The sequence below is a fragment of the Spermophilus citellus genome, assembly GCF_964194105.1.
Source record: "Spermophilus citellus genome assembly, chromosome: 18".
NCBI classification, from domain to species: Eukaryota; Metazoa; Chordata; class Mammalia; order Rodentia; family Sciuridae; genus Spermophilus; species Spermophilus citellus.
The window spans coordinates 63,045,176-63,067,196 of NC_138200.1; the positions used below are offsets into that span (position 1 = coordinate 63,045,176).

Consider the following 22,021-nt stretch of genomic DNA (forward strand, 5'->3'; position numbering starts at 1 on the left):
AGACCAGACGTCTCCAGGCACTGTCCACCTTGCTGAGAGCACCTTTTCATTTATCACCCAGATAAACTTTTATTATCCAAATAAAATGGCTCAATCCCCATTTCAGATACTAAGAGAAATCCTATGACCGTCTGTGCCTGAGGGAGTAGGAATGGGGAGGAGGAGGGGACGGGGTCAGGCCTAAGCTTCAGCTGGCTACCTCCTTTCCCCGCTTCTGAACCCTACTCATCTCCCCCACTGACACGTCACACAGCTACCGTGTGAGGTTAACTTGGAGGCTTTTAGGGATAAGAGAAGTGGTTTTCCTCACTACCTCGTCCTCACAGCAGACGCCTGTCTCACCCCAAACCTCACGGTCCTCGCTTGCTGCCCTGCAGCCTCTCCTCCACCAGGAACTCCCGTAGCCCCGTTGCTCCCCAGGGCTGCCCACGGTCATATGTTCTTTGAATTGGCAAAATTCCACGGTGATGTCCTAGATTCGGTTCTTGGGCGCCTTACTGGCTGCAGTGGATTCTCATTTGTGCTTGCACAAATCCTTCAAGACTTCCGGGGTAGCTGGTACCCATCCAGGGGTCCACTACCTTCCCAGGCTCATCCACCTGCCTCCACGAAGGCACGCTCCAATGCTTCGCACCATGCACTGCAGGATCTCTGGGGGCACACCCTGCACCACAGAAATGCTCTTGGCTCCCCTGTTTTTTCTGCTTCTGATCCTCACTGTCAGTTCCCAGAGTCCACCTGTGTTCTGACTTTTCAATTGGCTTCCCACATGCACCCTTCTTGCCACTGATAGATTTTGCTTCCCTAATTTGGACATTCAGCATTCTCTGCTGGGGGGCATCTCCACTGTGGCACTACTGGCTGGGGGGTTCAGATCATGCTGAGTGGTAGGAGCTCTCTCATGAACTGCAGAGGTTAAGCAGTGTCCCTAGATTCCAGTGGCACCCCGCCCCAATTGTAACAACCCAAACTGCACCCCAACGCTGCCAAAAGTCCCACTAGATGCAAAATGGCACCCAGATGACAAACACTGATCTGCCAACCCTGCACCTGTTGTTTGGTTCTGCTCACCCCTGGGTGCTGTGGAGAACTTCCTCCCAACCACCCCAGACCCACCAAGGAACACCAAAGCTGAGGGGGTGTGAGAAGGGTTTTAGTCTTCCTGTGAACTTGTGATGTTCTGGCTGTCCAAGAAGCACTCTGTCCCAACTACTTGAAGAAGAACTACAAAAAACTCAAATGTAGACTTTGGCTTCATCTCAACGGCCAAAGTCAAAACATCCAGTTGAACCTTTATACAATTTTCAGTATGCGTTGTGCTTCGGATCTGGAATGTCCCCTAGAATCTCAGGTGTTGAAGGTTGGTCCCCAGTGCCGCCATGTTCAGAGGCGGGCTCTCAAGAAGTGCTTGGGTCAGAGAGCTGCTTGGTGGGCTGATCCACTGACAGTTGAATGGACGGTTGGGAGGTGGTGGAAACCATAGGCAGTGGGAAAGGGTTGGAGGAAGCAGGTCCCTGGGGACATGCCCTGGACATGCCCTTGTCCTCTCTCTCTGCTTCCCAGTTGTGGTGAGTGGAGCACTTTCCCCCACCACGCCCTTCCACTGGGATGTTCTGTCACATCTCAGGCCCAGAGCAATGGAGCCAGACCGCCAGGAGCTAAAGCCTCTGAAACCAAGAGCCAAATTAATTTTCCCTCCTCTGAGTTGTTTTTCTCAGTTATTTGTCACAAGGACAAAAAAACTGGCCAACAAGATTTCAAATATGATATGTCAAGAGCTTTGTAATATTGTGAACAACCAATAAAAATAAATAAAATAAAAAAAAGATTTGCTAGCAAGACCCAATGATCAAATTAAATTTTTCTTCTTTTACTCATATTTGGGGGCTTACAATCAGCCCAACCCCTGGGGGAACCACCGATGCAGTAGGATACAGTTGAAGTGAAGCACAACTAGGAGGAGCTGGGTGTTTAACATCTAGATGGAGTAACTTTGCAAGTCACAGAACTCCACAGACTTCCTTAGAGACTTGGTGCTAGTAAGGCTGTTCAAGGTGAAGGACTTGTGGGGATGGGGCATCTTTAACATTTTGATATCCCATTACAATGTTGTGCTTCTAGGAAAAGGTCCACATCTTGAACATACGGATAAATTGATGACATCCTTTGTAAAAAAAAAAAAAAAAAAAAAAAGCTTGTATAGGAAGTTAGGAGACTAAGCAACTGTGGGAGAATAATATTAGAAGGGGATCTTTTAATGGGGAGATAAAGAAAATATCAGCCCCTGTGTGGTTTGGATGGTTTGAATGTCCCCCTGAGGCTTCATGTGTTGAAATTTAATATCCATTGTGAGGTATTTAGAGCATAGAAAAATAATCTGACTGTGGTGTTTAGAGGTGGGGTCTTCAGGAAGTGATTAGAATTAGACAAGTTCATGGGGGTGACGCCACCATGATTGAATCCTTGTGGCTTTTTAAGAAGAGGGAGAGGGGGCGGAAGGACATATATGCACATATGTGCCTGCTCTCTCCTGCCATGTGATGCCCTGAACCACCACGGGACTCTGCCGGCCACACCAACATCACATAAGGCGTGATATTTACTGTCACGATTCTCTCTGAGTTCAAATCAAATGAGGGACGTCAGGAAAATAGTTAATTGTAGCCAAGTGTGCTGGGAGCTGGCACAGATCATGGAGCTCAGCCATGGCACACCAAAGAGAATGGCTACCATATCACAAGAGAAGGAACAGCAGGGATCCCAGAAAAGGCAGCCCCTGGGTGGCACCAGGCTTTCTGTGTATCTGTTCCTGTCTTCAGGAATGTTGTGTCTTGACCGATCTCTCAAAGTAATTCCATGAGAACCCAAAATGGTGGCCCTTGAAAGTTTCCAACCCACCTGAACAGGCTTTGCCCTGACCATAAGGATGATAAAGATACACATCAACTGTGCCAAGGGAAGCAGGTCAGAGCCAAGGTGGAGAAGAGGGTCAAGAGGAGGCACGGGAACAGGAGACCTTGGTCCCTGGCTTCATGGCTACAGTACAATCCCTGTTTCCACTCAACTTGTGTTTCCCGGTGATCACATTTACAGATGTTCACAGTGAACAGGGACAAAACTAGGAAAAGAGGACAAGAAACTATTCTGTTTCCAAAAACCAATTTGTTGTATGTTTATATCTTTGAGTCTTCCAAATGCCCCAAGATTCTGGAAAGGAGACAGTTCCAAGAGAAATTACAAGGGGGTTGGTGTAAGAAGGATACTTTTGTCTCCATAAATTTGAAAAATGAAAAGTTCTCATGCCCATTCCTTCCTGTGATTCAGATGTATATTTCATTCTCCAAGTAGAGAAACTGTAACAACAAAAACAAAATCGAGTTTTGTCTGAGGGCTGGACCTCAGGACACCACGTTGCTTAAGAGGAGGATGGGAAAATGGCAGCCAAGACACCATTACTGCTTCCAGGGTGAGGGTAAAGGTCAACAGGGGGAGGGCTCAGCTATTCCTAGAGCATGACTGTTGCCTTGGGAAGAAATATTCTGTTTTTTGGTTTTTGTTTTTCTTAATTCATCTGCTTTGAAGATTTTCCTGTTTTGAAATCCTATCAGTTCTAAAAATCAAAATTATTTCCTATAGCTTACGCTAGTAGAAAGTTCCTTGTTACTATTTCTTTCACAAAGGCATTGGAAGTCCTAGGATGAGAAGTCACTGCAATCTGCCTGTTTGAGCATATAATTTGCAACTTGCTTTTTTATTTCAAGTCCTTGAAAAAGAACTTTTTCTAGCGTACACAGTTAAGCTCTCAATGGCCATGTAAAGACTGCTTATCCATGTTTTTCAAAGATTCTGATGATTTCTTGTGCAGTTATTGGTTTTTATTTAAGATTAAGTAGAGTTAAAGTTCATTTTTCCTGTTGTGGTATTCTTCTTTCCCTGTGTATCCCACTAAAATGACCTCATTGTAGTCCCAGTGCATCATAAACTTGCAGGAAGAGATTCACTAACAGAGGGGTTTAAGAATTTTAAAGGGGGATATTTATGTTAAAGATTTATAGACACTAAGCTTTCTGCCTTTTGGATAAGAAAAAAAAAATGCAATTGAAACGTTTTCAAAAACATGCAACCAATTCTTCAATGTTTTTTTTCTTCAGCCTTAACTTGAGCCTGCAGTATTTCCAAGACATATAAATAAGTCGTAAAATCTGGTGACATATTTGGGGGTCAAATGCATAAATGTAAACAGATGCAGTGAGCTCTTGCCGCCAGCAGCCGGGCTCCCATTTCCTGACGGAACAGAACCTGGTTGGTGCAGACCTGTGATCATCGGGAGCTTGCCCTTTGCTAACTTAATCTCCCCTTCCACCAACATTTACTGACGCCTCATTAGGTGCTAAGCACTGAGCATCCAGCAAGGAGCAAAACCAGGCATGGCCCTGCCCTGTGAGCTCAGAGGTAGGGGAAAAAACCACAGGTAAGAAGGAAGCACAGGAGTGTGACCTGGAGAGCAGGCGGGCAGGGCGGGAGCAGGGGTCTGAGCTGGCTTCTGCCACAGAAAACTAGGCCACCTCAGAGCTTGGCTGGCCAGGACAGCCTTCTCCATCTGATGCCCAGGGGGCAGAAGTCCCCCAAGTCCACAGGCAGGGAGGAAAATGCCGGACCATGTGTCCTCCAGTGAAGTCCATCCTAATTGTGTCCCCTAACTAATAAAACACTATTTACTATGAACAGGCAGAACCCCTTCCTCTTCAACTCCTGCCCCTGTGTTCTTCTAAGTCATTATTTAATCATTTCATTAGGCACATAATGACTTAGAACCCCAGAAGAGTCTTATTCTCCAATGAGACTGAAGTAGACTAAAAACTGGAATTTTAAAATTAACATTATTTTAATAAACAAATCATAATATATGCCTTTGTGATGTTTTGATATAAAAGTACAGTGTGGAGTGATTAAATCAAGATCATTAAGATACCCATCACTGCAATTAATTACCATTTTCGTGATAAGACTTCAAATTTAACCAGGCGCAGTGATGTATGCTTGTAATCCCAGTGACTCAGGAGGCTGAAGCAGGAGGATCAGAAATTCAAGGCCAGGCTCAGCAATTTATCAAGACTCTGTCTCAAAATGAAAAATAAAAAGGACTGGGGATGTGGCTCCATGGTAAAGTGCTACCCAGAGCAAAACAAAACAAAAACGGAATTTACTCTTCTAACAATTTACAAATTAACTAGAGTCACCCTGTTATGCCATAGATCTCAAAGATAGATTCCTTCTGTGAGAATGAAAGTTGGCCACCTTTCACCAACATCTCCCTTTCCCTACCTTGCCCTCCATCTCCGGCACCTGCAAACATCATTCTACCCTCTACTTCCATGAGCCTGATTTCCTTAGATTCCACATGGAAGTGAGATCATGCACTATTGATCTCTCTGTGTCTGGCTTAGCACGCTTAGCATAATGGTCTCCAGGTTGCAGGGTGCTATTAAAATAATACATGCATTAAACATGCCATTTACCTTGAGATGTGCATAGGCACATTGGCTAACCAATGTTTGAAATGGACTGGCAAGGACTTGTCTGTGCACGGGACATATGACTGCATCAGTGTCCAGAGGAACTCTCTGGAGATACAGTGTTCGCGCTTGGTGTCATGCAGGCACTATGGGCCACATGGTCACAGATGCACGTGCTGTGTTGGACAGCACAGGATGTACATCCATGTAGTCTTCTCTGCATAGACCACACTCATATGCTTCCTCTCTGATTTTCACTTTTGGTTTCTTTAAAAACATATGTAAAGAAAAATAAGATGGAGGTGGGAAGTTAGAGGCAATTGTGACATATTTTGAGAGCAGAATATGTTTAAATTTTATTTTTTTCTGATTTTTTACGGGGTCTTTCACCACACCTTGTTGTTTTATTAAGCAACTTGCATCTTTTAGGCCATTCAATGCATTCAACACCCACTCCCTCTCCCACTTCTGTCTGGTTCCTCTCTGGAAGAGGTCAGTTTCTTACTTGGATGGAGGGGGAATAACAAGGAATGGGTCCCAGGGGACAGAGCTGCCATTGGGCTTCCTCACCTTGAGCTGAGGAAGAAGCATGAGGCTAGCACCTGAATTTTAGTGACAGATTCAGTATGGCACGTGGGAATCTGAGGACTCCTACGGTGAGACCTGTTGGTCATGAATGAGTACCTCTGGGGTCTGTGGCCTTGAAGACATCTCAGTGACACTGAACAGGGGGACTCATCTTCTGCATCTGTGAAAACACAAGAATGCAAAATAGCTGGGCACCAAAGGGTTCCTTCTCAGGCCCTCAGGAAGGAACTGCTACCCACCTCTCCCTCCCCCTCCCCCTTCCTTCTGTGTAGAACTCCCTTCATTTTCCATCAAAGACCAGCCCTCACGTGGGGTCCTCCAACAAGCAGATCTATGACCCATTTTTAAATAAAACATTAAAGGAAACTTGGCTAGAAAAAGAAAAACTCAATCAGAACAACAAAACACTTGGCTAGTGAAATGGAGCTTTTAAAAACAACAGAGGGCAACCTGACCAAGCAAATAAATAAAGCCACTTAAGGAGATTCAAATGCAGTGCATGCAAAGAATGTCTGGACCTCGGAAAAATATGCTTTGTCCATTGAATAGGGTTGCCAGAATTTAAGAAAACCACAGAAAATGCCCCCAAATTAAATTTAAATCCATAGAAATAATGAATAGATTCAGTATATTATGTCTCATGCTTTATTTATACATACTTACACTAAGAAATTCATTCATTGTTGATCTGATATTAAAATGTAATTGTTTGTTCTGTGATTTACCTGGCAGCCCAACCACTGAGCGAGTCAGTGAGTGAACTGAAGGGGGAGGAGAAGTTCATATGCCACTGAAGACGTGTGGACCAGTGATTGTAAGACACATGGAGGGAACTTGCCTGCAAACATTTTTAAAATGAGGATGAATCCAGGAGATCTGTCATGAGTGACAATATGAAAAAGAGGAATTGCTAATAAAATAAATACTAATTATGAAATAGTATAAATTTTTAAATAGTGTATAATATAAAATTAAGTGCGACAGTCTTTATGCTAAAGAAAAGTTAAAAATGAAGGGATGAGCTACTAGATACCACATAAACACAACAAATGAGGACATAAAGCAGACATATCAAGCAAGGTGGAATCAGTACTATTGAGGATTTCACCACCAATTCAAGGATCTATTTATTTACTTGCTTCTGCAAAGCTAAGTACAGAAGTGAAGGATAGACACACATTCTTAGTACACACTGGACTCAGGTAATAGGACTGACAATCGGAGCTCAGAGATGAAACCTGAGAAGTGATGGGAATGGGGAATCATGTCAGCAAGGTGGTGGGACAGGAGCTGTCTACCATCATCCCCCATGCTATATTTATACACACTTACACTACATGTACAAATAAAGAAGCACTGATTTTGACAACCAACTACCAGTGGACAAGAGTGTCTTTGTGGGAGTCCAGGAATCCAGAAGAGAGGATCCAGCGCTTTGGAGAAAAGAAAAATCTGAGAAGTATTTAAGAGGGCAAAAAGAAGAGTTGCACTTTACCCATGTCATCCTCCCCCATCATAGCACAACCTAGTGCCAAGAGACACCTTACCCCGTGATTTTCCCCATGGGGAAGAGTGAGTCATACCCAGCTCCTCCAGCCAGGCAGGACATTGCCCAAGAGGCTTACCACTCTCTCACCCCATGCAGAATACTGAAGTGATCAGGATGGCTGAGCGTTTGGGACAAACTGAAGCTAGGAATGGAAGTAACAGGTCCTACTAACCACTCTGCAGATTCCATTAGGAAGCCCACCCAGGAGCCACGTGAGATGCATCGTTTGTGCCCCCCCCTGAAACCAGTGGCCATGGACACCACAAATACTCCTCAACCTCAGGGCCATCTCTCATAGCTACCCCGCCTAAAACACATACCCCTACAGAAGGCAAATGCAAGCATCTTACAAACACAACCCCCTCAACTTTGTGAACTTGGAGGAAGGTACACAACTTAAATATTTCAAGGCATCACCTAGGTTGGCTTTTTAGGGTTGGGAGAAGACATACAAGCGTAAGAAATCTCCCACCAAAGAGAACAAAAGTGTGAACTCAGGGTATTCATTGGAAAGGTCTGAGAGAGCCTCAGAACTCCTAGCTGAGATATTTGGTGACTATCCCCAGAATAGTCAATAAAGACTGGAGGAGATGACCATTTCTGAAAATGTGAAAGCAGAAACACAATATATCAAGGAACATGAAAAATCAAGGAAATATGACACCACCAAAAGAACACAATAATGTTCCAGCAACCAGCCCCCAAATAAGGAGATCTTTATATTTCCTGAAACTAATTTAAAATGATGGTTTTAAAGAAGCTCAGCAAGCTATAAGAAAACACAGTCAACTAAACAATATCGGAAAACAATACGTGAACGAAACAAGAAGTTCAATAAAGAGATAAAAATTGTATTTTTTAAAAAAGAACCAAACAAAAATTCTGAAACTAAAGAATACAAAGAATGAAATAAAATATGTCATAGAGTGAATGGCAGATTTGATTAGGCAGAAGAATTTGTGAACTCTAAGATAGGTCATTTGAAAATATGCAGTCAGAGAAGAAAAAAAAGAATAAAAAGAACAAAGAAAACCTATGGGGTCTTCAGGACACCAACAAAAGAGCTCGCATTCACATTTTAAGAGTCTCCAAACAGGAAGATATAAAGGAATATATATATTTTTAATGAAAAATATATAATTAGATAAATAATTTTAAAATATATATTTTAATTATGGCTGAAAAATTCTCACATCTGGTAAGAGATATGAACATCCAAATATATGAAGCTCAAAAGTATCCAATCATGTCAACCCAAAGAGGATTTTATCAAGTCTTCATCCAGATGCTCCTCAATTTACACTGGGAATATATCTGAATAAATTATCATAAAGTGAAAATATCATAAGTCAAAATGCATTTAATATGTCAACCCACTGAACATCATAGCTTATTAAAAACATACACTGTGTAGTATCAATTGTTTATCCACATGCTTCTGTGCCTGACTGGGAGGTATAGTTGATGGTCATTGCCCTGCATCACAAGAGAATATCATATCACAAATTGCTCGCCTCAGAAAAGGTCAAAATTTAAAATTCAGAGTACGGTTTCTACTGAGTGAGTATGGCTTTCACAACTTCATAAGTTAGGGGCCATCTATAATCAAACTGTCAAAAACCAAAGACAAAGAGAAAAATTTGAAAGCAGCAAGAAAAAAGAGGCTCTTTACATACTAGGGAGCATTCATAAGGTTATCAGAGAATTTCTTAGCGGAAATGTTACTGGCTAGGCAAAAGTAGGATGGTATATTGGAAGTACTGAAGGAAAATCTTCCAATCAGGGAAGCCATACTTTCAGAAATGAGGGAAAAACAAAGACATTCCATGACAAACCAAAGCTGAGGCAGTGCATCATTACTAGACTTCCCGATCAGACATGCTAACCAGAGTTCCTCAACCTAAAACAAGAAGACATTAATTAGTGACATGGAAACATCATCTAAAAGTCACTGGTAAAAGTGAGGACACCGTCAAATTCACAATTCTCTAACACCTCATTTCCTTCTCTTATGAATTAGTCCTTCCCCAATCTTAGTCAATTTAACTTAGCATTCACTGAGCAATTAATACAATGCCTGACTCTTCCTTGGAGAACAAGAAGATAAGAAAACAAAACAAATGTTTACATTCTTTTATAAGAAATCATGCCTTCCAACTTCTAAACAAAATATCTTAGTTCACATTTGTAAACCTAATTTTCTAGCCAAATCTTATTTGTTTATTAATATGCAAAGATTTACCAAAACAAATTCATTAGTGCTTCTGTATCTAAAGTTCTTTTCTTCTAGAAGAGTCTGAAGAGAAATACAACCATACCACAAATGTGATTTTAAAATTTTTGTATCCACAGTATAAAAAAGTAAAAAGGAAACAAGTGAAATTAAACTTAGTAATATGTGTTATTCAATGTTTTCCAGCCTATCCAAATATTACCTTTTAATATATAATCAGTATAAAATTATTGAGATATTTTACATTTTAATACTGTATTTTAAGTCTGTGTATATTTTATGACATATAGATTTTGACTAGCTACATTTCACATCTCAGTAGCCAAATGTGGCTACCATATTGGGAAACACAATTCCAGGAAATCAATGTCTTCCTGTAAAATTATGTTGAGCTGTTGTTCCCACCAAAGTTTACTGACATGGCCATTGTTTCAAGTGTTTGTGTCCTTTGTGTTAACACTGTCACAAAGGTTTTGTTGATTTTCTCCATTTATTAATAAGAATTCACCTAGATTTTTATGTTAGATTTTTGAGAAAAATAATATAAAAATCTAAACCTAACTTAAAGGCAGATATTATTATTCTTATTTTACAGATGTTAAAACTAAGACACACAGAGATTAATAACTCGTGTAAGGTCATACAACTAGAATGCGTGTAGCTTAGAAGTTCACGTATCTTGGAAGGCCTTCCCTGTCTGAGATGGTCCATGAGGGTAAGAGCAAGGGCATAAGGAATTAGGAAAATGAGAGCTTGCAATGTCTTGGGAAAAGGGAAGAAGGATTTGGGGGCTCACTCGGGGAAATCTTTTGAGGACACCTCTCAGGTGTACAGACACAAAACCTGGTTCAGGGCAAGAAGATGGGGAAGACCAAGAACCAGGGGAGACCACTAGGATGGTACCATGGTTCACTGTGCCCTTTACCAACCCTAGAACTTGCTGTTGTTTTTATGCCTCCACATCTATGCTGAATACCTTCCATGTGTCCCTCTAGGTCTACCTTTCATGACACTCTCTGCCCTCTAGCCTCTTGCTGAGTATAGTATATAAAAAGGGCTGGCAGAGATCAGAGGTAGGAGGAGAAGGAATCAGGGCAGTTGCTGTCTGTGCTCTCACACACTGGGATGTTCTTGTTGCTGTGTCCCTTTGTGGAAGGAAGGCAGCCTCGAATGTATAAACATCCTGTCCGGGTTCCACCATAGCTTCTCCTGTGTGCCCCTGCAAGCCTGGATGTGTCAGGTCTTTACTATCCCTAGCTTGGTTCCTTGAACGTGGCCATTTTGTTGATCTCTTATCTCTCTTCAAATTACCCAGATGGCAGGCATCATCTCTTTTCTGCTGGGACCTTGGCCACGTGCTTCTCTGTCTGAATGCCCCTATTTGGCCATCCCTGCCTTATGAGCTCCTGTGGATACATTAAAGAGAAGTAAGAAACATCACCTCCTCTGAGAGGAAGTGTGGTAAACACGAAGCACTGCTAACAGGAGTCCCACGGGCGGGAGACCACCTCCTGACCCTGCTCTGGGGCCAGGGACAGATTCAGTTCTTGGTATACGGGGGTGATGGCACCCCGCTGAAGGCTGCGCTGAGGACCAGCTGTTCTGTAAGTGCTAGTTACCGTCCCCATGACAATGTCAGTGATTCATACATTTTTCCCTGCTCCCATAGCATTTTTTAACAGCTTGATTAAAATGTCATTCATATAGAGCAATTCGCCCATTTCAAGCATGTAACTCCATGGCTTTTCCTATATTCACAGAGTTGTGCAAGCATCACTGCTATCAATTTAAGAACATTTTCATCCCGCCAAAAAGAAATCCTGCCTCCTCCAACCACCGTCCTCTCTCCCACCCCTCCCCTCACCATCCCTGGGCAACTGCCAATCTACTTTCTGTTGCTATGGGCTCTGCCCATTCTGGACATTTCACATACATGGAACCATACAGTACAGGGTCCTTTTTGACTGCTTTCTATCACCCCACATAATGTTTTCAGGCTCATTCCTTGTACCATGTGCTGCTCTTCATTCCTCTTTACTGCCAAGTAATTTCCAGTGTGTGACTATGCTGCGTTTTGTCCCGTTCACCGGTTGGACATTGGGTTTTTTCTACTTTCTGGCTATCATGAATAACGATTCTCTGGGCATGCATGAATTCCACAGCACTTGGTGCAGACCTGGACAGAGCTCTTACCACACTGCAGCAGCATCATTTCTTGACACATCTGCTCTTTGCCCCATTTCCCAATCGCTCACTTTGTAAATAGAGTTATACTTTAGGAAATGAGGTACCATAAAGCCAGAGGACTTTAAAGATGATTGTGAAAATCCTGAGGTCCTGACTCACAGAGAGCTAAAGAAAGAATTCTATTGCCCAACACTGGGTCTTGATATATTGCTACACTGCGTGTCCAAGAAGGAACATAAAAACCAATGTCGAATCTGATGGGTCACATGGATCATGACTGAAGAATGGCACAATAAAATGGGAGAGTATTTTTCGGCTTAAATATCACACACAGAAACTGAACATTGCAGGAGGTTCTGTGGCTGGCAATGCATGTGTGGGATTTGGGGCAGGTAATGTTGCAACGATTGAAAGGGAATTTCTGAATCAGAATTAGACAAACATCACAGTTTTTTAAAAAAAAAACTATGTCTCAGAAAAAACACTTGAGCTTGTAGAATACAAATGTAAATGAAAAAGAGACTTGGGGGAGAAAGTGTGCTGGAGTTTAGGAAGAGTCTCTGAGGCTGACAGATGGTAAATTGGATGGTTAAAGAGGAATGTGAGCTTGTGTACTTGAGAGGGCCTCAGTATGGTCTCACTCCACCATCTCTCTGCTTATGATCCTAACCCTCTTGCTAAGAGCCGTGCAGCGTGAAGAAGACAGTGGACCATAAGTTGATGAAGTTACTTGTCTGTCAACTTCTGAATGTTGACCGTAATGTCAGCCACTGTCGCAATAGCCAGTGGCTTTTCCTGTTCCCAGCGGCTGCTGAAAACAGCGGAGTCCACCTGGAGATGCTGTGATAAGACATCAAAAGAAACCATAAAACTTTCTGAAGTTCAAGAGAAAGGAGTAAAGTGCTAAGTAGGGTTCAGAGGAGGTCTTCCCTTGAAACAGCTTTACAGTGAAAGGTCATCTAACTAGAAAGTCCACGATCTGACCTCTTACAGTGTGGTTCCAGATTTGCATATTTTAACCTCAAAGGAGAAAAATGATAAAAAGAAAAAGAAAAAAAAAGGAATCTTAGAACATTAGTGAGACCTATGGTGTAGTAAAAAGTAAATTAGTTTTAAAAGCAGGTAGATCCTAGAAGAATTTTATCTTACATAAATGTTGTCATGAAAACTAACTGCAGAATATGTTAAGCATCCATCATCCTTCTGCACCCATTAGAAAGATCTGGGTTAACTTGAAAATTGGGAGAGGGGATGGGGGGACGGCATTGATCTATATCTAAATATTAAATAATGGAAACAGCAAATATATTTTACTCACCAATTCTCATCCACAGAATCTGCTTTGCACACACATTCCTTAAAAATAACACACATGTAAAAATTATCAATTAGTTTTTAAATGAAATTTTCTCCAGGAAATCTTTGTTGAGGTGAGAGAGGACAGTGGCAGAGGTCCCTAGAGGCAGGATTGATGTAATAGCAGTGCAGAAACTAGAGGTTGGAGAGGTGCAGCCGCGTTCATGAACAGACCCCTCGTCTGCTCTTCCCAGTTCCGCTTTGATTGTTCAGGTGTCTCTTGGCCTCTGCATCTAAGCCATCTCCTGTTCAGTAGTAAATGGCATTTGTCCCATGAAATTTATGAGATTTCACAAAATCAAGTAGCATCGAAGAAAAGCATTCTTCCCCCATCTGTTACGATACTCACCATCTTGGACACAGCTCAGGGAGCCACCTCACCTTCCACTTCAGGAAATCATTCTGCAATTATTTCTTTTTTTAATATTTATTTTTTAGGTGTAGATGGACACAACACAATGCCTTTATTTTTTTTATGTGGTGCTGAGGATCGAACCCGGGTCCCGTCCGTGTTAGGCGAACGGTCTACCGATGAATCATAATCCCAGCCCATCTGCAATTATTTCAATAAACAATCTTTTAAAGTAGACAGTGGCCTTTTAAAACTAAGAATATAACAAATATATAACAGTTACACATTTTTTTCTGTTTAGATTCCTAAATAAATTTTCTTCTACTAAACTTCATGAAATTAAGTAGTTAGGAAAGATCCACCTCTAATGGTCATTTAGATACAAGCAATATATTTTCTATGAAATAAGAACAATCAGACATAAGCCATAAATCCATATAAAAATTATAATTCAAAAAACAGTTGAATAGGAAGGACATGATGCTATCCAAACCTGATTTAAAAGTGCAGAATTAATTTTAGGCACACTAATAGAATTATTAAAAATCGATTATTAAATCAATATGGAATGAAAATTAACAGGAGTATACTGGGGATGTCGACAGATAAATCTGATAGATTACAAGCATTCAACTAAAGAATGGATGTTTCTGCAGGGAAAGATGGCAAAAAAATTGACGCAATAATCAAAAGTGTAGTAAGAGAAAATGTACATAAACGGAGCACTTTTAATTTCTGAGAATGAGAGAACCAAGCCTACCTTATCAAGACGTACAGTGGTCAAATTTTGAAAGAAAAACACCTGTTGGAGAGGGCCACCCAGCAGGGGGTGAGAGGAGTTTCTTCAGAGAGCTGTCTTCTCTCAGGAGCTTTGTTCTTCACCAACTGTTGTGACTTCCACTCTCCCACGGAGATTCCTTATTGTGACACACACTAAAGGACATTGCTAGACCCTTGTCCTGAGACAGTTGAGATCACTGACAGGCTCCTGCTAGAAACCTGCTCTTGGCTGGTCTCCAGGACACCTTACTCGCCCAATTCCTCCACCTGCTCTAAGTGCGTCTGCTCCTTCTCCTCTCCCAGACGCTCCTTCTCGCCAGTGCTCCCTCGCACAACCCTCTAGCCCCCTCTCTCTAATGGCCTTGGTCCACACAGCGAGTGTGCAGTTGCATCTTCTCCCCAAGCTTCTATCTCTGGCCCAGTGCTGTCCCGTGAGCACCAACCCCTTCCGTTGTATTTCTGGAATATGGCCAGAGCTGACCTGATATTTTCTATTTCCTCCTAAATGTGTCCTGTGCCATTGTCCCCGACTTCTTAAATGACACCATTACCCCTTCAGGTGCTCAAACAAGAAAGCTCGGTTGTTTTGACTCTTCTCACCCTTGCACAAACTGAAAAGCCTCATCCTGCTGGGCTGAATGTGAAATGTTCTCCACTCTCACAACCGTCAACCTGTCCTTCAGCTCAGCTCTTCAGTTTGGCCTTTAGTTTGGCCTTCTAGCAGTGAATCTTGAATCTCATCCTCAAATCAATCCTGCAGCTCTGCAACTGGAGAGATTTTCAAGATAAAAAGCCAGTCATGCTACTTACCAATCCATAGATATTTAGAACTTTTTAGTTTGGCTCTTATTTTAGAAAAACATCTTAAAACTCAAACCATCTCAAACCCACCTTTCTGCGTATCTCTTTTGGATGAAATCCTCCAGCACGCCTCCATGAGGTACCTCTTCCCCACTCCTTGCCTGGGTGTATAATTCTCCCTCCGTCTGTACATTCTTCTTTCGCTCCCACGTTCTAACTCTACCCAACCTTCCAGAGTAGCCATCAAAGTGTAGGCAATGGTATCAAAGGCTTCCTCTTTGGAGTTATCTCTTTCTCAAGAAAGCTGCTCTTTCATCCTTAGATGCATTAAATTATTCCAGCTTGCCCACCTTTGCCCTATGAACTTCAATAATGCTCATCATACTTGTAATTAAGTATTTGATGTCAGTCACCCATAACTGATGTGAAGCAGTAGGAAGGTTTCAGCTATCACTTGTGTTGTTGTAGATTCAGGTCTTAGAAAAATACGCAACACTAGTCCATGATTAGGACGTGTTTGTTGAGTTGAACGTAAAGGGAAAATCCTCTAAGGGTCTGATCTCAAAAAGGAGAGTAAAATGAGGAATAGACAAGGGATAAAAAAAAAATTGGGTGTAGCACACACTTCCCCTCCGAGACAAAAACATGCCATAAGATAGTGAAACAGGCTGTAGAGCTTCAAGGGAAAAAAATTCATGGCTCCAACATTTTGATTCACACTTACCTGCGTGTGTTAAAGACAATAGAAAGAGACAATTGGTCAAGAACCAAGAAACAGTTCATTCAAATATCTTTCCTCAAATGTTGTTTAAATATGTAGTTGATGCTGTTAACAATCTCAAATGCATGCAAATAAACATTATGTTCTGCATACTGCCATGCATCACTTAACAATGGGGACACATTCAGAGAAGTGCACCCTTAGGCCACTTTGTCACTGTGTGAACATCACATCATGTACACACATAAACCTGGATGGCACAAAGCAATCACTGGAAGCAGCCTCTTGTTGCAGTCAAGAGATATGGGAGCCCAAGATGTACCGGGTTGCTGTTAGGGTCACAGGGCATGCAGTAAACTTTTCTATGTAGGTAGATGTTCATTCTAAAACAATAAAGTATACAATAGCAAATATACAAACCAGTAACAAAGTCCCACTTATTATCATCATCCTGGATTTCTGTTGTACACAATTCCACGTGCTGTATTTTTATATAAGTGGCAGTGGAGTAAGTTTGTTCACACCGTGTCACTGCGAATGTGACTAACGCACTGTGCGACAACATTCCTCCGGCTGCACCATCACTAGGGATTTTCCAGTTCCTTTGTAGTCTCCTGGGACCGCCCGCATGCATGCAGTCCATTGTTGGTTGAAATGTCAGTACACAGCACATGACTGTGTGTGAGATGTTTGGAAGTACGCAATTACACATTAGGAAAATACAGAGGAAAAGAAACCAGGTAAAAGTCCAGGGATCAGTGAATAAAAGCACAGATCAGTGATGAGAGGAAGCTAAGAGCGGACATTGCCGAGCTGCGGGCAGGTGGGAAGCAGGTAGGGGGACAGGCAGGTGCAGTGTGACCCCACCCATTAGCTGCACTCCATCTAGACTGGGGGAAGGATTTGGTTCGGAGGAGTCCAGCAGGCTGCTCTGGAAATGGCCTGGATGGCTAACAGGATCTGGGGACAGAGCCCTTCCCACAGTTCCGTTTTCCTCTCAGTCTTCAGTTAAACCTGTAATCCTGTAGATAACCCCTGTATCGTCACCTTTTATTTTTGTCTGTAATGGAACTTTTCTGAAAGGACCCTTTCCCTCTAATCTAAAATTCAAAGGCTTAATTTTACTACCATGATACTATGAGTGGGACTCTACAGTTAGGAAAAAACAAGCCCGAGTGGGCCAGGAACTGGGTGGGGGCTTCAGACTCCAGGTGCCCTCTGGCTTCAGAACATATGTCCAATCTGTGAAAATTCAGGGGCACAGAAAAGAGAGCGAAAGGCCGTTCTCAAAAATCACTCATTTAGGGCTGGGGATGTGGCTCAAGCGGTAGCGCGCTCACCTGGCATGCGTGCGGCCCGGGTTCGATCCTCAGCACCACATACAAACAAAGATGTTGTGTCCGCCGAGAACTAAAAAATAAATATTAAAAATTCTCTCTCTCTCTCACTCTCTCTCTCTCTCTCTCTCTCCTCTCTCACTCTCTCTTTAAAAAAAAATCACTCATTTAGCATAATTACTCGAGATGTGGACATGAAAAAAAACAGACTCACAGTAAAAATGCTGAGGCTAAGAGAGTTCTAGACCAGGATCTCCTGAGATGAAAACAATGAATATTTCCCATGATACAGGATTATTTCTTTTTTTTTAATTTTTGTATTTTTTTATTGATTATTTAAAGCATTACATAGCTCATGATATATCATCTTTCATACATTTGACTCAAATTGTGTTTTGAACTCCCATTTTCACCCCAAATACAGATTGCAGAATCACATCTGTTACATATTCACACTTTTACATAATGCCATATTAGTGTCTGTTGTATTCTGCTACCTTTCCTATCCCCTACTATCCCCCCTCCCCTCCCCTCCCCTCCCATCTTCCCTCTCTACCTCCCCTGCTGTTGTTCAATTCTCTCCCTTTTTTTCCCTCCCCCTTGCCCCTCATAACCTCTTATAATTCTATGTATCATTGAAGGTCTCCTACTATTTCCATGTGCTTTCCCTTCTCTCTCCGTTTCTCTCCCCCCATTCGTCTTTGTTTACTGTAGTCTTTTCCTCATGTTCCTCCTTCCTGTTCTGTTCTTAGTTGTTCTCTTTATATCAAAGCAGACATTTGGCATTTGTTTTTTAGGGCTTGGCTAGCTTCGCTTAGCATAATCTGCTCTAATGCCATCCATTTCCCTGCAAATTCTATGATTTTGTCATTTCTTAGTGCTGCATAATACTCCATTGTGTATAGATGCCACATTTTTTTTTATCCATTCATCTATTGAGGGGCATCACCATGAGAAAGTTTTGAGGAGTCCATACAACCAAAGGTGTGGGTGTTCTAGGTAAAAAAGAAAAATGAAAGAAAGAAAAATATTGGGGAAAAGGTAAAAAAGTGAAAAAGAGAAAAGAAAGGAAAACATTGGGAAATCGAGAAAACTAAAAAAAAATTTTTAATTTTTTTTTAAATAGCTAAGAATTCAGCAATAAAATTTAAAATCATACTGGAAGTCATTTGAAAGAGTGTTTATGTGCTCCAACATGCTGGCACAGGAAATTTCCTTAACAAGACCCCTAAATCTCAAGAAATAAAACCAAGAATCAGTAAATGAGATGACATCAAATTAAAAAGCTTTTGCACAGCAAAGTCAACAAGAGTATAACAAGAGAGCCTACAAATGGGAGAAAGTCTTTGCCAGTCGCTCCTCTGACAAGGGATTAATATCCAGAATATGTAAAGAACTCAAAAAAACTTAACATCAAAAAACCCAATAACTCAATAAACAAAGGGGCAAAAAAGAACTAAGCAGACATTTCTCAAAGGAAGAAACACAAATTGTCAACAAATACATGAGAAAATGTCCAACGTTCCTAGCAATCAAGGAAAAGCAAAGTCAAACTACACTGGAATTTCATCCCACTCAAGATCGAATGTCAATCATCAAGAATACCAACAACAGGGCTGGGGATGTGGCTCAAGTGGTAGCGCGCTCGCCTGGCATGCATGCGGCCCGGGTTCGATCCTCAGCACCACATACAAACAAAGATGTTGTGTCCGCCAAATACTGAAAAATAAATATTAAAGTTCTCTCTCTCTCTCCCTCTTTCTCACTCTCTCTCACTCTTTCTTAAAAAGAAAAAAGAATACCAACAACAGCTCTCTCCGTTTCCCGATCGTCATGTGAGCTGCTTCCCTCCATCACATGCTTCCACCATGATGTCTTGCCTCACCTCGAGCTCTGAGGAATGGAGCCTGCTGTCTGTGAACTGGGACCTCTGAAACCGAGAGCCCCCAAATAAACTTTTCCTCCTCTAATGCTGTTCTGGTTGGGTGTTTTTGTCATAGCAGTTAAAAGCTGACTAAAACAGAAATTGATACTGAGAAGTGGGGAAGTTGCTGCGACTAACCTGAGCATGTGGTTCAGAAGCATGTGGAGCTTTCTGGACGTGTGGGAGGGGTTTTGAGATGTGTAGTAGTGCAAGCTGGAAATGCTCTGGGTTGTTGCAATCAGAGCTTAATGGCTGATTCTGGTGGAGCTCAGAAGACAAGAATGCCAATAGGACTGTGGACAGTGAAGACAGGGCTCATGAGGGTTTAAGAGGAAAAGGAGGACACTATCATAATTGGACTAGAGGCCATTCATACTATGTCCTGGCTGAGAATTTATCCACATTTTGCCCTGTCTTGAGACTTTTGGTGAGGCTGATTTTTAAAATGACAAACTTCTTAATCTGGCAGAGGAAATTTCTAGTCAGCAGAGCATTCAGGGGGTGACATGGATATTGCTGGCAACTTTTAGCTAAATTTGTTGTAATAATCAGGAGCAGAAAGCAGAGTAGAAAGATTTGAAAAACTTGGACTTGAAAGGTGGGAGTTTACTGGGGCTAAGAAGTTGCAGTTGTTAAAGACATTGCTTCCACTAAAGAAATGCTAGAGGCTCTACCCTGAGACTCTAAGAAAGATGGCTTGAGGGCATCTCAGGAATTGGCAAGATCATATTCATCCCAGACTCAAGGAAGTAAAAGTAAAAATTCTCTTGAGAAGAGACCAGTGGAGCACCCTTCTCGCACAAGGGGGCCTAGGAAGTTTTTTGAACATGCTCCATCACCCAGATGCTCAGAGGCTGCTGCAGCTAGGGTCCCTGGAGGCTTGACTACTGCTTGAGATGGCAGCAGACTTTGGTATCAACCACGTGGTGCTGGTTCTGCAGGAATGCAGGGTGCTGGAGTTAGGGGGCCATGGAGTCTTCCGCCAAGGTTTCAAAGGAAGGCTGGGAGGCCAGGCAAAGTGCAGCAGGGTGGGAGTCCCTGCAGGAACCCCCTAAGAAGTCAAAGTGTGGAGATGGGAGGAGGAAGCCAAAGCTGCAGTGGAGACGCCCCAAGATTAAGAAATGCCAGCAACATGGGACATTGTCATAAGAAAGCTGCAGAAATTGAGCAGAGACAAGCCAACAGAAAGGCCACTTGGGCTGCAACAAACAAGGCCCCGGAGGCGGAGCTACATAAGCCCTTTGGATAGAACCACATGCCCCAGGTACTGGACACAGAACTAGAGGACTTGTTTGCCGGCTGGACTTCAGTCTTGCTTTGGTCCCATCCCTTCTTTCTGTGCCCCTATTTTTGTAATTGGAAATGTTTACTCTGTACCTTTATGCATTGAATACTTGTAAATCATTTTCAGTTTTAGAAACTCACAACGCAGGCTTGCTGAGTCTCAGAGGAGACTGTGGACTTGAACTTTTGGGCAATCTTGGAACAGAGTATGGAACTGTTGAGACGATAGAGACTCTTACAAATGGACAGAATGTATTTTGCTTTGTCAGATGCTTTTGGGGGCCAGGGGCAGAATATTATGGTTTGGATGTGAGGTGTTCCCCAAAAGCTCACATGTGAGACAATGCAAGAAGATTCAGAGGAGAAATTATTGGATTGGAGGGTATTAACCCAATCAGTTAATTAATCTCCTGATAGGAATTAACTTAGTGGTATCTGAAGGGGGATAGGGTATGGCTAGGGGATAGGATATGGCTGAAGGAGATGGGCATTGGGGTGTGGCTTTGGGATATATATTTGTATCTGGAAAGTGAAGATATCTTTTCTCTCTCTCTCTCTATTTCTGTTCTTCATGTGAGCTGCTTCCCACCATCACACTCTCAACCATGATGTCATCTTAAGCCCTGAGAAATGAAACCTCCTATCTATAGATTGAGACATCTGAAACCATGAGCCCCCAAACAAACTTTTCCTCCTCTAAAAAAGGGAAAGAATACAAATGATAATAAATGTTAAATGTTAGAATATGGTGGGAAGTGTACTGATGCATTGTTGGTGGGCCTGCAAATTTGTACAAGTACTTTGGAAAGCAGTATGGAATTTTCTCAAAAGACTAGGAATGGAACACCATATGACCCAGTTACCACTCCTTTGGTATTTATCTAAAAGAACTAAAATCAGAACACTACAGTGATAAAGGCACATCAACGTTTATAGCAGAACAATTCACAATAGCTGAGTTAAGGAACCAGCCCAGGTGGCTCATCAACAGATGAATGGATAGAGAAAGTGTGGTCTATATACACAATGAAGGTTTATTCAGCCATAAAGGAGAATGGAATTATGCCATTTGCTGGAAAATGGATGGAGCTGAGAAATATCATGCTAAGTAAAATAAGCCAAACTCAGAAAGTCAAGGGTCAAATATTTTTGTTCATAAGAAGATAGGAAGATATAAGAGGGGGAAGAAGAAGAGGTATGTGGAGAGTTCCACGAAAATAAATGAGAGATCAGTGGACTAGAGAAAGGGGATTGAAGGGAAGGTAGGAGGAATGGGAAAATGAGGAACTACAGGATGAAACTGACCAAATTATGCTATGTACATATATAAATTTACTGTCGTGAATTCCACCTTTATGTATAATTAAATATTACTCAGCCATAAAAATGAAAT

The 22,021-nt window shown here is 42.0% G+C and overlaps 1 long non-coding RNA gene across 2 annotated transcripts in view; it reads right to left on the minus strand.

Annotated features, from left to right (window-relative positions):
- Window positions 1-2,001: 2,001 nt before the first annotated feature.
- LOC308637979 overlaps window positions 2,002-22,021 on the minus strand; it is a 108,594-nt gene continuing 88,574 nt past the window's right edge. Inside the window, exons 2-5 of one of the 2 annotated variants that reach the window (XR_014019719.1) lie at window positions 6,087-6,264; window positions 5,520-5,783; window positions 4,993-5,117; window positions 2,002-2,164 (exon numbers count right to left, since the gene is read on the minus strand). This is a non-coding gene — a long non-coding RNA (uncharacterized lncRNA). Of the gene's footprint in view, window positions 2,165-4,992; window positions 5,118-5,519; window positions 5,784-6,086; window positions 6,322-22,021 lie in introns of those variants that run through there. The other variant, XR_014019720.1, reaches the window with a different exon arrangement.